General features: G+C 44.6%; 1 protein-coding gene across 1 annotated transcript in view; it reads right to left on the reverse strand.

The window, feature by feature from the left end:
- The window catches only part of GRIN2B (glutamate ionotropic receptor NMDA type subunit 2B), a 210853-nt gene that overhangs the window by 194621 nt on the left and 1900 nt on the right, over positions 1–14332 (reverse strand). The window lies entirely within an intron of this gene.

Below are 14332 nucleotides of genomic sequence, written 5' to 3' on the forward strand. Positions count from 1 at the left end.
CTGTCTGCCACTATCCCTTTGCCCATTCTCCTTCCAGTCTGCAAATGATCTCTTCAAAAATCCTACACCCTGACACGGTTGCAACACTACCTAATCATAGCCAAAAGGAAAGGGGTAAATATGGTCTGCAGATCCTGCAAATCTGAGGGGGGGGAAACTTCCCCCCATCTCCTGGCCACTTTTCAAGGTTTCTCACAGCACAACTCCCAGAGCTACTTCTGCTCAGAGGCTGCCCTTGCTTGCCTGGGGATGGTACTTTACCCTTTGCCACATTTCACAGCAGAAACTGTGTTGTCTATCTAGTGCTTCCTTTTGTTCTGTTTGCTGCTATTGTTTAGGTACATTTACTTCTCCTTCACATTTTTTTCAGGCTCCTACACAGATCTCCTAGCAGTGCCACCTGGGCATCTAACCAACAACCACTCCAATGGCACTAAACGATTCTCTCTCTYTCCCTGTCTCCGGTGTTTACATTCTTAAACACCTACTTTGATGCAATCATCACATCTCCCTTTTAATTGTCATTTGGCCAAGATAAATGTAATTAGTTACTTTAATCTTTCCTCTTAGATCARTTCCTCCAGTGCCTTGATCATTTTTGTTGCTCCACTGATTTTATTCTCATTTGCTGTCATCTTTGGGGCACAGAGTTCTCCAAAAATGAACTCGATAGTCTGGGTACRCTAAGACCAGGCACATCAAGAAAATACGACTAAAAGCACGTAGAAAACACCTCCTTACTCTGAGATGCAATGGTTCTGTTTACTCAGTCCAGAAATCATATCAGCCTCTTTGCTGCTGCATTGTATTGCAAGCCCATATCTCATTTGTTAACTGGTGTAACCCCAGTGTCATTTCTGGCATTACTGCTTTCCAGGGGTGTACCTCTCAYCTTTGCTTTCTTTACCAGTGCAGCCTGATTTTAACTCCTACTATTCAATTTATTATCCACTCTACTAATCCCCAAATCCTATTCTGAGGTATGACTGCTTAGCCAGCTATATATCTCAAATCTCTTTGATTTCCAATGGAAATACTCTCACAAAGCAAAGGCACAGGGTTTGTCATCAGAGTAAAGTCAAGACACATCCCCAGATTCACAAGACAATATGGATTTTTGACRTGCCTGTCCCCAGCACCAGTCCCTCACTGAAAACTGCTAGAGTTTTTCAAATGCTGCAACTCAGCTTTAGTAGTGTGCCAACATTGTGCTTCTGTGTTGCAGCTTTGCATCAGTACATGAAGAGGCTCTCAGAAAAAGCAGTGGTACCTGGAGACTCTTGTAAGGCCCTGCAAGAACAGCGGTGAGTATTGGGCAGGTGCAGATTAAGCATCACCGAAGTGTACTGCTGCTGAGAAGAAAAACTGCCTTTCTGAGTACACACCCTGAAAACAGGCACAACATTTCTAATAATCTGTACATTAACTTCCTCCAAATAGTCAAAAGCCTTCTTGCCCTTCATCCCAAAGGCTCGGAGGTAGAAGTCCTTCTCCAAAGCCTTTCCTTGAAATGTTCCATAAGTGCAAATCACACCCAGGCRCTGCTTGAGCCTAGAGGAAGGGGAAGGAGGATGGGGCAGCAAGGGGAAGGTGTGTCACTGTAGGGCCTGGGAGTGGGTCAAGAGCTTGCCCAGGGGCATCACCTCCACTGTTCAGCTCAGGGGGAGAGACTCTTGAGTGCAGCCATTGAACAGTGCTGCCTCTTCTGATTGCAAAGCAGCTGCAGCCCAGCAGTTTCTAAACCAAATGGGATGGGGATCCTCACCACCCTCCTGCTGACTGTGCCTGCTTCCCYTCTGCTCTGGGTCCCCCAGTGCAGGGAACACATCTATCCACACTGAGCAGGCTGTTGCACCAGTCCCTCTCTCCCCACAGAACAGGCAAAAATGAAGCACAAGCTACTCCCTCATACCYTCTCCCATGCATATGTACTGCTAGTGCAAGTAAATTTATGAGACAGCTCTCTCAGTCCCTCATGGTCGAGGCTTTCCCAGGATCACAGTGCAATTTACTGCCAGTGAAAGTCCAACAAGGTGTATAAATCTGCCCTCCTGCCAGTACCTATTCTCATGACCCATGTCAGCCCACTTCCTCCTCATCAGCAGCAAGAGAAGGTCTTTTGCTTAACTTTCTAGCCTTATCTGCCAAAAGACAGAAGTGGGGGAAGAATGCAGCACAACTCAAATCACTTGAAAAGCCGCAGAGTGTATGTATTGGCTGGATTTACGACAGTGTTTAACACCACCACAAAGATCTTAGCTACAAGTAACAGAATCAGTTTGAGCAGGGGGAAAACATAAAGTGAACTGAAGAAGAAAAACTGCAAAGAACACCTGCTCTTTGGATGTTCAGAAATGTAAGAGGGAGCAGATGCACATGTGCACCTCTCCCACCTCTATATGTTGCACTTAATTGAAACTGAGGCATCCTCCCTGCAGAATGCTAGGCCAGTAAATCTAGGGATGCTTCTAGTATGAAAAAGAAGASCAGACCTATGCATTCATCTAGAGGCGAGGAACTCCAGCCAAACCACCTGACCATATCTACTGGCATAGATCAAGGATAGATACTTTCTGCCAAATGCTGATCAGCATAAACCAGATCAGCTCAGCAGGATGGAGAAGGTCAGCTTGGCATCTGTGGCTCAGCCAACCAAGAGGCAACTATGGCCAAGAAAAATCTTAGCACAGCTCTTACTAGCTTGCTCTAACAAGCAACGAGGCAATTCTCAATTACTGCATCTTCCCTAAGCCCTCTGGTTTTGCACCAAGAAACTCCATCCGTTCAGTGCACTGGAAGTGGTGCTCAAGAATGTATGCCTAATCCTCCATATATGCTTCTTTTTASTGGTATGAATCAACCATGTTCCATATCTAGTTGTATTAAGAGGCACAGCTTAACCAACTTCTTAGAAGTGTAATTTGCCTTTTGTCCAAATTGCTTWGCTGCTTTTTCATTAAAAGGACTATATCTAGATGCTTCTACCCAAGTTGTATAAATCCTTTAACTGTTGTGATAAACATGGCATTTCAGTACAGCCACAGCTTAAGTCTTTTGCATATGAAGTTCTCTAAACTCCAGGCTTTACCTACAGAATGTGTAAATTCATCCAAAACTCCTCATATATATTACAAAGCACTGTATTTCTGCCATTTTCTTTAAGTTCACTAAATATTTAGACATCCTATAATAAAGGGATTCCAGCAACACCATTGGGAAATGAGCAGTTTTAAAGGAAAGTTAAGTCTTTAACTCTTTCTTTTTTCTCTCCCACTGGATCTCTAAAGCTAAAATTATGTCCTTTGATTTTCCATTAGACTTTCTCCTGTAACTTTTAAACTATTATTTTATATTTCTCTTTCAAAGTTATTCAATTTATGAGGAAATACCATTATGTTGCTATAAAAGACTCAATTTCTTTTCAAATAGAAATCTTAGTGATGCCGAATACAGCCATTTTAAGCAGTTCTTACCAGAGAGTCATTGATTTTTCTTCTCTAGATACAGTCCATGAGGATTTGGGGGGAGAAACACGACACAGCTTAATCTGATTCCAGAACTAAATCTCAACCACATTCTATACTCGTTCTTGTTTTATACTGCAGAAAAAGCAATACATTAGGCTATTCTGCAAATACCCGAATTTTTTTTTACAGTAAAAGAAGTGTTGAGGAATCTGTTGGTGTCACCTAATATCATGATATTTCATACTTTAAAGATAAGGAAATTTGCAAACCTGAAGACAGAAAGTAACAAGTGTGTGTAKCTAACATCAAGTGCAACATTTATGCAGCACTCATTGCAGGCATGAAAACAGCAACCTAACTTGTGCCTCAGTAGCTCTTTAAGATGATCTTCAGATGGCAAAAACCTAACAAGTTTTTTAAAAGTAATACTTCCAAATGCAATTGTTTCAAAGGAATATTGCAAGCACTTCTGGCTAGCACCACAGAGCAGACATTCAAATTTGGTCTAATCTTGAGCAAGTCCAATATCTGACTTCAAAGGGACATTGGATAAGACCCCTGGTCYGCAGTTGACCCTTTTCCTAGGTACACGTCACAGTTTGTTCTGCCATAGTTGCCGAACTGTAATATTAGGGAAGACTATTATGTCAGAGATGATACATGGATCTCTGTATCACCCTGTGCACTCAAAAGGACACAGTTAGACTGCCTAGGCAAACCTTAATTCTAAATTTCTGTTCTGTTCCATTTTTCTGCTTCATCATGCAAGCAATATTTTCCTATGAAATGTCTGCTTTGGTGGAAGTGGGCAATGMTTCTAAATGCATGCAGGCATAGAGTTACGGAAACACATAACTAAACGTTATTCTTACACTAGCTATTTTGGAACAYATTTTCTATAGAAGCATCATATCCTGGTCATCTCTCCTTAACCTTCCTGCAGTATTATGACCAGCCCTATGATACTTGGTCATGTCAATGGAATTCATGCACCAACATGTCACTTGCTGGCTAGAAATTAAGGTCTGAAGAGACCACAGATCATGGCTGGGCTGTGTGGACTGAACCAGATATACGGRCAATGTTGTTTCTTGAAAATTCAAATCTTGTTCAAGAACTATTTACATTAGGACCAGACTGAGGGATCTCCAGGCCCACATGTTCAAAAAGAGATGGACTATTGGGTAGTCTGTTTTCTTACAGTAGAAGAATACAAGGCAGAGGACCAGAGATTAGGAGATTTGTGGGTTCCTCCTAACTCATAACTTTGTTCCAAACTAAGGGGATAATTTAACACATTTCCTGCCTCTTCCAGCCCCCAACACCATGCGTCTTTAACTTGTATACACACAGGATAAAAGACAGACTTAAAGTCCTTTAGGAAGCTCATCTGCTTAGGTTGCCTTCATGATCGATAGAAAGAGATTAGTGTCTCTGGAGAGGAAGCTGGAATACGTTCATTGGGCTCCTGCTCTACACTGCCCATTAGAAGAGCCCCTGTTTCTTCACTGACTCCCTGGGGATCTTCTGGAGGCAAGTCTCCCACGGCAAATGTTAGCTTCTGCAAACACTCCCCTTTCCATAAAAGACTGAAACATGTCACTAAGCTTGTAAGAGCAAATGTATAATCAACAATGAGAGGGATACACCAAGGGATACAAACTGCAGAAACAAAAATCCCAAGTGATTTTAAAAATCTAGGGACAACTTTAAAGAGCTACCTGCATATCATAGAAATTGTTACAAAAATTTTGTTGAAGCAATAACTCTGGTTTCCTGTCACAGAGTCTCTGTAGTTCTCATGCYTCATCCTTTGTTTAAGAGTATATTCTTGAGGGTCAGGTCTTTGTTCTCTGGACATTCACCATCTCCTGTCATTTTTTTTCTCCCATCTGAAGTCAGCATTGGAACTGAATGCAAAATTTTCAGTGAAATATTTTGTTGTCTTTGGGAAATATTAATGCATCAAAAATATAACAAGAAAACACCCAGTCTGTCAAACCCACATGGGCTAATTTAGAGGAAGAATTAGTTCTTGTGCCTCTCATACCTCAGAGGACTCCATAGCCTCTGGGCTACAGAGCCTGCTTTACTTCCTGCTGAAGTAATTTCCCTTTATGTAAGTAATTACTTAATACCGGGCCAGAGAAAGAAACCAACTCCATAGCCCAGTCGTTAGAGCACTCCCTCTCCAGCACAATGAATAGGCATTTATATAAAGTAGAACAGCTCCAACTGGAAAAGCTCCAACTGAGAAAGCATTACTGCAGAAGATCCAGTGGTCTGGGCCCTCCTGTTGGCTAAGAGAGCCTCAGGGACAAGTCTCCACTCCAAAGCATGCAGAACAGAATGCGTCACCCAAAACCCCATTACTTTTCTACTTAGCAGGCTGCTAGCTATTCTAGGCTTGTTCTTTTTTGTGTGCGCGAAAATACATCAAATATCCTAATTAATTTCAGTGAAGAATCAGCAAAATCTATGAAATTGCTATTTTTTGTGGAGTAGTAAAACCATTTCCTGCCACACTGACTCCGTTACAAACCTCTCCCATCAGAAACTTTAATCACCTCACCACAAGCTGAGGTCAGGGATCTCTATGACAAGCAGTGAACAAGGGAGAAGAAACAAACGTCATGATTTCACCTTAATGTCCTAACAAAAAAAAAAGCATGAGGAATTAGGCAAGCTCTGCTGTTAACCAGTGATCAGCTGCTATTCTGCATCACCTGGTTTCCCAAAGTTATGCCTCTCCCCAACAAAAGAACCATCGCACAGAAAGAGTTGCTTGCAGAAGAGACCCACTGTGGCTCTTCCAACTTCTGCTTCAAAGAGCCCTAAGGCACAGGCATTCAACTTCTGCAAGGGTCTCTGAACACTGAGGTTCAGAGACTCTTTTAGCCCTTTTATTCCCCACTGAAATGTGATAAAGTGTGATCTTTATAGCTATTACATTTTGCAAACTTTCAAACCAGGGGTTCAGAGAGGGCTTTCTGTAAGAGTCACCATATCTTTCAATGCAACCATCCCACAGCTACCCTACTTTTCAAAGCTACTTAATTGTTATCTCCTTCTATTTAGGGTACAGGCCCCCCACCATGTAATGAAATAATCATTATGTCTTTCCTAAGATTCCGTTTATGCTTTTGTGATATTTACCATTTTGTTACTTCCAGRTGGAGACTTAAAAGCTTCCTCTCAGAACACTTGAATACGTCGTACCTCCAAGCACATCCAAGCTGCTTTTATACTTTGACTTTCAAGGTTTCCGGACACCATCTCTGCAATTCTAATTATATATACATTCATTTTTTTTAGTAATAAATTAGAGAGTAATTTCAAGTTGTACCAAAAATGCAAAGAACTGAAGAGAAGAGACCGAGTGAACAGATTATGTCATTCTGTCGCTTTCATTAGCCTCTCCCTTGGGGACTGTCATCCTCTGATGTTTCAGCTTTGCTCTGCTGAAACACGTCTGACATGAGGGATTCTCTCCTGGGATTCTTAGGCCACTGACTACAGCAGYCAATGATACTGGAGACCTTATAGAGACGGAGAAGGAGGGGAGCAGACATATGCAGGTCCCCTCAGCGTGCTTTCCACAAGCATATGCCTACATGCAAGTAGCTGTGAGCAAGTGCATTTTTGTGCGTTTCCTCTGCCACAATGCATTTCAAATRCATTTCTCAGCAGAGTACTGTGATAGAAATTCCCCAGCAATCCAGTCATGTGCAGTTAATTAACCTCCCACATTACCAAGCACAAAGAGATTTGCAGCAGTGACCCTTTCTCCATCCTTCTCCTGGAACAGCTGTCAGCATATCTACACCTTTCCATACATCACTGAAAGACTTCTCATAGCAAAGTCTTCACAAGAACCCATCCCCAAATACTCTGAAGAGKTAAGGTTGCCTTGGAATCAAACCTAGCTTTAGGGGACTAGAAGATCTTTTGCAATTATTTTCCAGGTGCTATTCATTCAGGGCCTTTGACTTTCATGGCAATCCACTGTACCTAYAGGGCCCTAATCCTAACCGGAGATGTTAGTGTAGCAGAGAGTCCCATGTGGCACAGGGAAACCAAGGTCCCTTGTTGCAACAAAATGCAACCATAAATCTTTGAAATTCACCTCTCACCTAGCTATATCCTCCTGTTTCTTGCTCATGGCCCACAGCTGGAGCCCATCTGTGGCTGCTGCTGTCTTCAGATACCATTAGGCTATAATGCCAATCACCTGAAAACAATTTTCTGTTCATTAGTCAATTAGCTGTGATGTAGGACATGGTATTTGTGCAAGTAAATTATCAGCAGGTTCATGACATCAAACCTTGTCTATCTCAGCTGCCTCCTAGTAACCATCTCACCTTCTGGTCTGCTTTGAAATAGTAAATTGGCAAGTTTTGCATTTGTTTCCTTTGAAAATTTCTCCAAATTCTGCAGAGGTTATGCCTGTAAGAAACAATAAAGCCACTAGAAAGAGTTGTGCATATTAGCTCCTCAATAGCGTATGACAACCCTAAGAAGTTAGGAGAAGTGAAATTAAAATGTCAAAGCCAAGTAAAATAACAAAGAGAGCTTAACATATAATTTGCTCCATTTGAATTTGTCCTGGACACCTGTAGAGAAAGTTCCTCACTCTTATGAAAAGTGCCAGAGGTCAGGATTACACACTTATTGCTCTGATAAAAAGTAAATCTGCCAGCAAGGGTGAACCACAGTCTCCCTTTCTACTTATGCAYGGAGGATATAAACTGGCATCATATCTATCTCTTCAGCTTATGTTCACTAGCTTAGCTTAGTCTTTAGGCCTCATAGGTCCTCAGTATGTTCCCAATGCTGGCAAAACTTGCAGTCTCAAAATGACATCTTCAGCCCTCTCTGATACCTACAAGAGAATCACACTGACCCAAAGTGGAAGGACCCATCTGAACCCACTAGTGAAGCTTCCCATCCAAACCCCAGCTGTACTCAGGAAGTTCCTCCAACTCCCAGAACAGAGAGAAATGCCTGTAAAGATTGGCTGATGGGAGCACAAGTTCTCAGAAACCACTACGTTAAAGGCTCCCTAAATCCCATTTTAACTACTGGAAGCAGCAAAGTTGAGTAAAGACAAGRTAGCTTTGAACTGCGGCTCATCTTGCAAGACAGAAGAGTCACATCATGAAATGGCAAAGTGTGCATTTTCACATCATTCAGTGTGTGATGACGTACTTCACCTCCCCTTGCAGTATCAGGTTTTGACATACTAGATATTCAGATGCTGTAAAAATGTAAAACTTAAGAGCAATGACTACAGACAAGTGAAGCTTCCTTATGAAAAGATCTCAATATAGAACAGCCCGACTTAACCAACAATTCAAGAATTGGCCCTGTAACTGTTGAAGTATGATTCACATGGGACGGGTCTTTAAGTCTCTCCTGCAAAGATTTCTACTGCTGATGGCTGTAGCAGTCCACCAATATAGGGAGTGCTTTCATGCTAGAGGTTTTGAAAACTGAAGATCTTGGGAAAGCTCCTGATACGCTTTTCTAGGGGGCAGTTCAAGCACTGCCATGTTCAGTCCTACAAGTACTGTAAAAGATTCAGAGCACTGGGCTGGTGTCACACCTACTCAGGTAGGAAAGGTTTCCACAAATGGGACAATCGGGCCCTCCCTTCTGCACACAGAACAGATTGACCTCATTATCTTTCTCCCAGAGCTGTTTGGTTGGGCATGCAAATATCATGATCCATGGCTCACTGGAGACAGCTTTTATTAGATACAATTCTGATAGYTGATCATCTACATCTAGTTTTAAAYATCTTCAGTCACAGCCATTCTGCCACCTTTRTCAGCATCTTCTGCTATCACCTAAAATGTTTTTGCAGTAAACATTTAATTCATTGTTTAATCTATATCCTCTCTGCCTCATCTTAACTCATTTATTTCCTGATCTGTCCTAGGTGACTAATGAGAATAATTGCCCCTGTCCTCTTTCTGTAATGATCTTTTATGTATTTGCAAACAGTTAGGTATCCRCCCAGAGCTGTCTTTCCTCCAGACTAAACTTGACTTGCTCTCCCGACCTTTCTTTACAAATCTTGTTTTCTATGATTTGTGATCATTGTCTTTGGTCACTCCTCCAGACTGTCCTCAGTCCTTTCCTTTCTTAGAAATGCAGCCACCAAACATAATGCAGTTATCTAAGTGAGGCTTAACCACATCTATAAATATATGGTAGATACATAATTTCACAATTCTGTACAAACTAGATTATATATAAAACTCACACATGGGCTAGATGACAGGTCCAGTAGAGGATCATGATAGCTAGAGTCATTTAATTTTTCTGGTAGTTCACATCTAGGACTGCAGTAAATGAGAATTATTCCCACTTCACAACTAGATAGCTATGCAGAACCAAAGTAGTTTAGGCCGACTCCTACCTTCACAAGTAACTTAAGAGCTTATCACACTGACAGTAAACAGGACGTGAGCTCCTATGTGCTTAACATGCCAGAGGTGATCGGAGGCAATAAACATTGTCCWCTGAGTTATTCAGATCAGATGAACTGGTGCCTCCACACCCGTTTTGGTAGGTAAGCAGTCATACTGTAATTGGCACAGACAAGCTACCAAACAGGCCATGAAGACTGAATTCTCATTCTTCTATAGATGTTTCTTACCTAAAAATATTTCCATACAGCCATCCACACCAATATTAATGACACTATATGTGTTCTGGGAATTGAGAGAGAGAGGTTGCTGAGCTGGTAACCTTCACCTGAGCCATGTTCACTGACTTTTGAATCTTTGATGGGGGTGGAGGTGGGGAGTAAATGCTGCAGAAGTCTCAGTTTAGCATCCCTTCACTTTGAGCCAGTAACCACACTCCCATTCATAATTCCTCATTTTCCCCAGAAGCTTAATCAATCCTTGTATATTTGTGGCTCTAAAACATTGCCTTAAATTGTTCATGTTGGAAAAGGAAGACATCCACCCAGCACACCATACTTTGCAGACTGCAGATTCCCTCTGTATTAGGAAATACCAATTAATAATAAATTTCAGAACAAGTACCATAGGGTAAACTTCTTCACTTCCCAATTTCTTCTCCCATTTGTAGTGGGCATAACTACAGAGAAAGTAGTATTTTTTATTCCTCTAACATTAAAAACATGCAGAGGTTGTGTAAAAACTAAAGAAATAGAAGCCAACCATTCCTCCTGCCCAAGGCTAGTGCTCAAGGCTCTCCTGCTTCTCAGAAAAATAAAACACTAAACAAAGAGCAGCCATGCCTTAAAAGATCCAAATTAGCCATGCTTTGAACTGGCTTTGTCGCAGCACAGTTTGCACACTGCCCATTGCCACAAATTTGTTTCTCCGCAGGCAAGAGGAAAAGCTTATTTTCCAAGAGTACTCTCCCTGCCTCCAACTGACAGCACASAGAGTTTTTTTCACTGCAGGTGAGTTCAGGCACATGGAGGTCCACTGCCTGGTTTGCACAGATCACCAGTGTGTACTTGGTCAAGTTTAAAACACACCATTTCACACACCGATGCACGATTCGGTCCGGGAGCTAGTGACCTGTGGCTTAAGGAAACCATGAGCTCTTGGACTATAAAAGGTGGATTTGTCTGGATTCCCCCTCCCCCCCAAAAAAAAAATAAAGGAAATCTTTGACATTTAACCTGGCTTGATTTGTCTCTTGATTCTCAAGCACTTATTACTGTGTCACTAGCTTCGCTAGAGCAGTGCCAATCCCGACYTGCCAGGAACCTTCTCTCCTGCCTTCAGACAGAGAAGTAAGACAGGTAAGTCTGAGGGTCACTGGAGCCTGCTTCATGGCCAGAGAAATGAGATGTTACGATGCACTTAGCTGAAGCAGAAAGCAAGACTCAGAGGAAAATAAAAGGCAATGGTAGAAGAAAGATCATGCTTAGTTTTTATTCTCTTACAAGCCTCTGTTTCCCCTTCCTTATATTTCAGTACTGCTATCTTCAAACTGCCATTTCATCTTATGGAGGGCAGCACCCARGGCAGTGGCTGGCATGTTTGACTGCGGCGAAGCAACTGAACAAGTAAGTTGATCYACTATGGTAGAAAGAATTCTTATGGGCAGGTAGCTGGAGGATGGACCAGGGTGATAGCAGATATCAGTCATGTTTTTCCCAATCACTCTCTGCTTTTCTATCAAGTATAAACATATCTTGAAGAAGGCTAATCACAGAATCACAAAAAAAAAGCCAGGGAGTTTTAGAGCCCGGATGTCAGGCAGAGCAGATACTACCAGCATCCCACTGTAGATGAGGTAGTCTCGGTACGTGAAGCTATCTCTCTCAAAAAGATCATCTAATCTATCTCTCCTATTAGCAAATCCATTTCTTTGTGATAAATTGATGCTTACACATGCAAAAAAAAAAGAAAAAAGAAAGAAAAGAAAAGAAAAAAAAGAAAAATGCTGGCCCATGTTCTCCAACTGCAGGACAACTTGCTTTCCCTGCTCCCCACCAAGCTATGCTGAGAAGTAGAGTACAGCCAGAGTGGAGCGTGGAGCTGTGGTCTCCTTAAAGGCCAAGTAGTTTGAACCTCTAGGGACCAGCCCTCAGGTTGGGCTACCTCACAAGCAGCTTTGGCCCATCCTAAGGCGTGAAAGATGGGAGCAGGGAATGAAGTTCATTGCAAGGAGACAAACAGCGCTGTCTGTACATCGCTCCCATCCTCTGCCACCTTGGGGGAATGAGAAAAGAGCACTGGGAATCAAATCCAGACYTCCCACATGATACTGCAGAGACATTGACCACTAGAAAACTGATTCCTGGTGCCAGCCCAGGCAACAAAAGTCYGGTGTGGGAATCCAGGAGCATCTCCATGCGCTAGCGCAGAACRGCTTAAGTACTAGAGCTGGCATCCACCTGCCCTCTTCCAAACCAAGCACAACAGCTCCAGCTGAGCTCCAGCAGCAGATGAAATACAGAAATGAAAGCAAGCACCTTTCCCCTGTAGGTGAGGGCTGGGAATGGGATGCCAGTTCATAGGTTAATGGAGAGGTTTTTACAGTGACAGCTGATATTCCAAAATGAAAATAAAATCAAAGCAAAAATGATTAAATAGGGATTGAAGGTGGGGATTTTAGCTTCAGTTCTGTATTTTCCATCTCCCCAGGATCTCYTCCTTCTCTTGGATGCAGGGGTACAATGTAAAACCTGGTTATCAGTGCAGGTATCCTGAGATCCCTGCCCAGACAGAGACAATCAGGGGCTGCTCCCAATGCTTTCCTGGCTATGGTCTCACTGATGAGGGGATTGCAAGAGGCACAAGAATGAGGATTGGGCTGAGCCAGCTGGTCCGACAGGTGTATGTCACCAGGCCAGAGCTCAAGGTCTCCAGAAAGAGGAGTAACAGCTTTGACCATGCTTTTTTTTCCTTTTCCCTGCTGAGATCTACCTCTGCCTACYGAAGGCAGAGCCTGGGGGGACCCGAAGTGGGTCACATGGCCCCCAGGCTTTTTCTCTGCTCCTTCCTTGACCTGCTCCATCCTGTCCCAACTCTCTGAGACCCCCAGCCTGGATGGGGAGACAAGCCAGCATTGGGAGGAGGGGGAACCAGGAGATGCGGAGGCAACACAAACTGCTGCTTCAGGGCGGCGTGGGTGAGCACTTGAAAATCCCCCATACCCACACCTTCCCTCCTACAGAGCACCCGGCACCCACACATGCACTGCTGGGGCACACCAGGCCACCCCCCACCCCAGAGTGCCACCCCCCTGCTCTGGTACCCCCAGGGCTTGGCAACAGGGCAGCAGCAAGGTCCTGTGGGCCAGGGGTGCTGCATACCCAGCACTCCTGCCTGTCAGCAAAAGACCCCAGGGTGGGGTGGGGGGGAGTGAACCAACCACCCTCTCCTGTACTGCTTGCAAGGCCTGGGGATGGCTGTGTTTGATGGCACTAGGCAATAACAGGAGGCACCACCTTTTGCCCATGCTGGGGCTTGCAGTGAAAGGGAAGAAAAGTCTTGACTAAAGAAAGCAGCAAAAGAGACTGGGAACTAAAAGTGTGTGTGAGGGTCAGGATGTAACCCCATGCTGCCTGCCCCCACGACTGAGCATCAAAGCTTTACGACACCCCCTTCCCTGTCCCTTCCTCCCCTTCGTTGCAGCTGCCCAAATCTAGGGTCCCGGTGGGGAGGGGGGATGCGGCACCCGCCCGGGCCGCGGTTCCACCAAGGCAGGGGTGGCAGCTGGGGAGGCAGCGCCGCCGGCCCCACTTTCCCAGGAGACTCCGGCACGGCACGGCACGGCACGGCACAGCCACCGAGGCTGCCACGCTTGCCAGAGCCGGGAGGAAACTCTCCCCTTCCCTCTGATCCGCCTGCAAAACCCTGGGCAGGGGGCGGGGGGCAGGGGGCTGCCAAGGGCTGACCCAGCATCTGCCCTCCTCTCCCCTCGCCCGGTCAGAGAGGGGGCGATGGTGCCGTTATCCTCCCTCACCCCCCGAGGTGGTCCGTGCTTTCARGGACTCTCCTGGGGGAACGACACGCGAGGGAGGGGGCTGCGCCCGACCCCGCGGGGCGCTGGGGTCCCGGGTGGAGCCTGAGAAATTCCACCCGGAACAGGAGAAATGCTCCCACACGCCCTCCTCTCCGCACAGGTAAACTTTCTACTCCCACTTGCGGAGGGAAGAGGGAGGGAGCTCTCTGGCAGGGAGGATCCAGGCGCGGATAAACCCTGGGAAGCCTTAGATATTTATAGAAGCGCAGCCAGAATATGGCAGGAAAGGTGGCTCTCGAAAGGGCCCCGCTCCTGGTTTGTAGCAAGAGCTCGACGACCCCCTTCCGAGGGGGTAGAAAGCAGGGGGCAGGCGGGTGGCGGGTGCTGCGGTCCCCCCG

This window comes from Rhea americana, unplaced genomic scaffold, assembly GCF_003343005.1.
Source record: "Rhea americana isolate MKP2758 unplaced genomic scaffold, rheAme1 scaffold_281, whole genome shotgun sequence".
Classification (NCBI taxonomy): Eukaryota; Metazoa; Chordata; class Aves; order Rheiformes; family Rheidae; genus Rhea; species Rhea americana.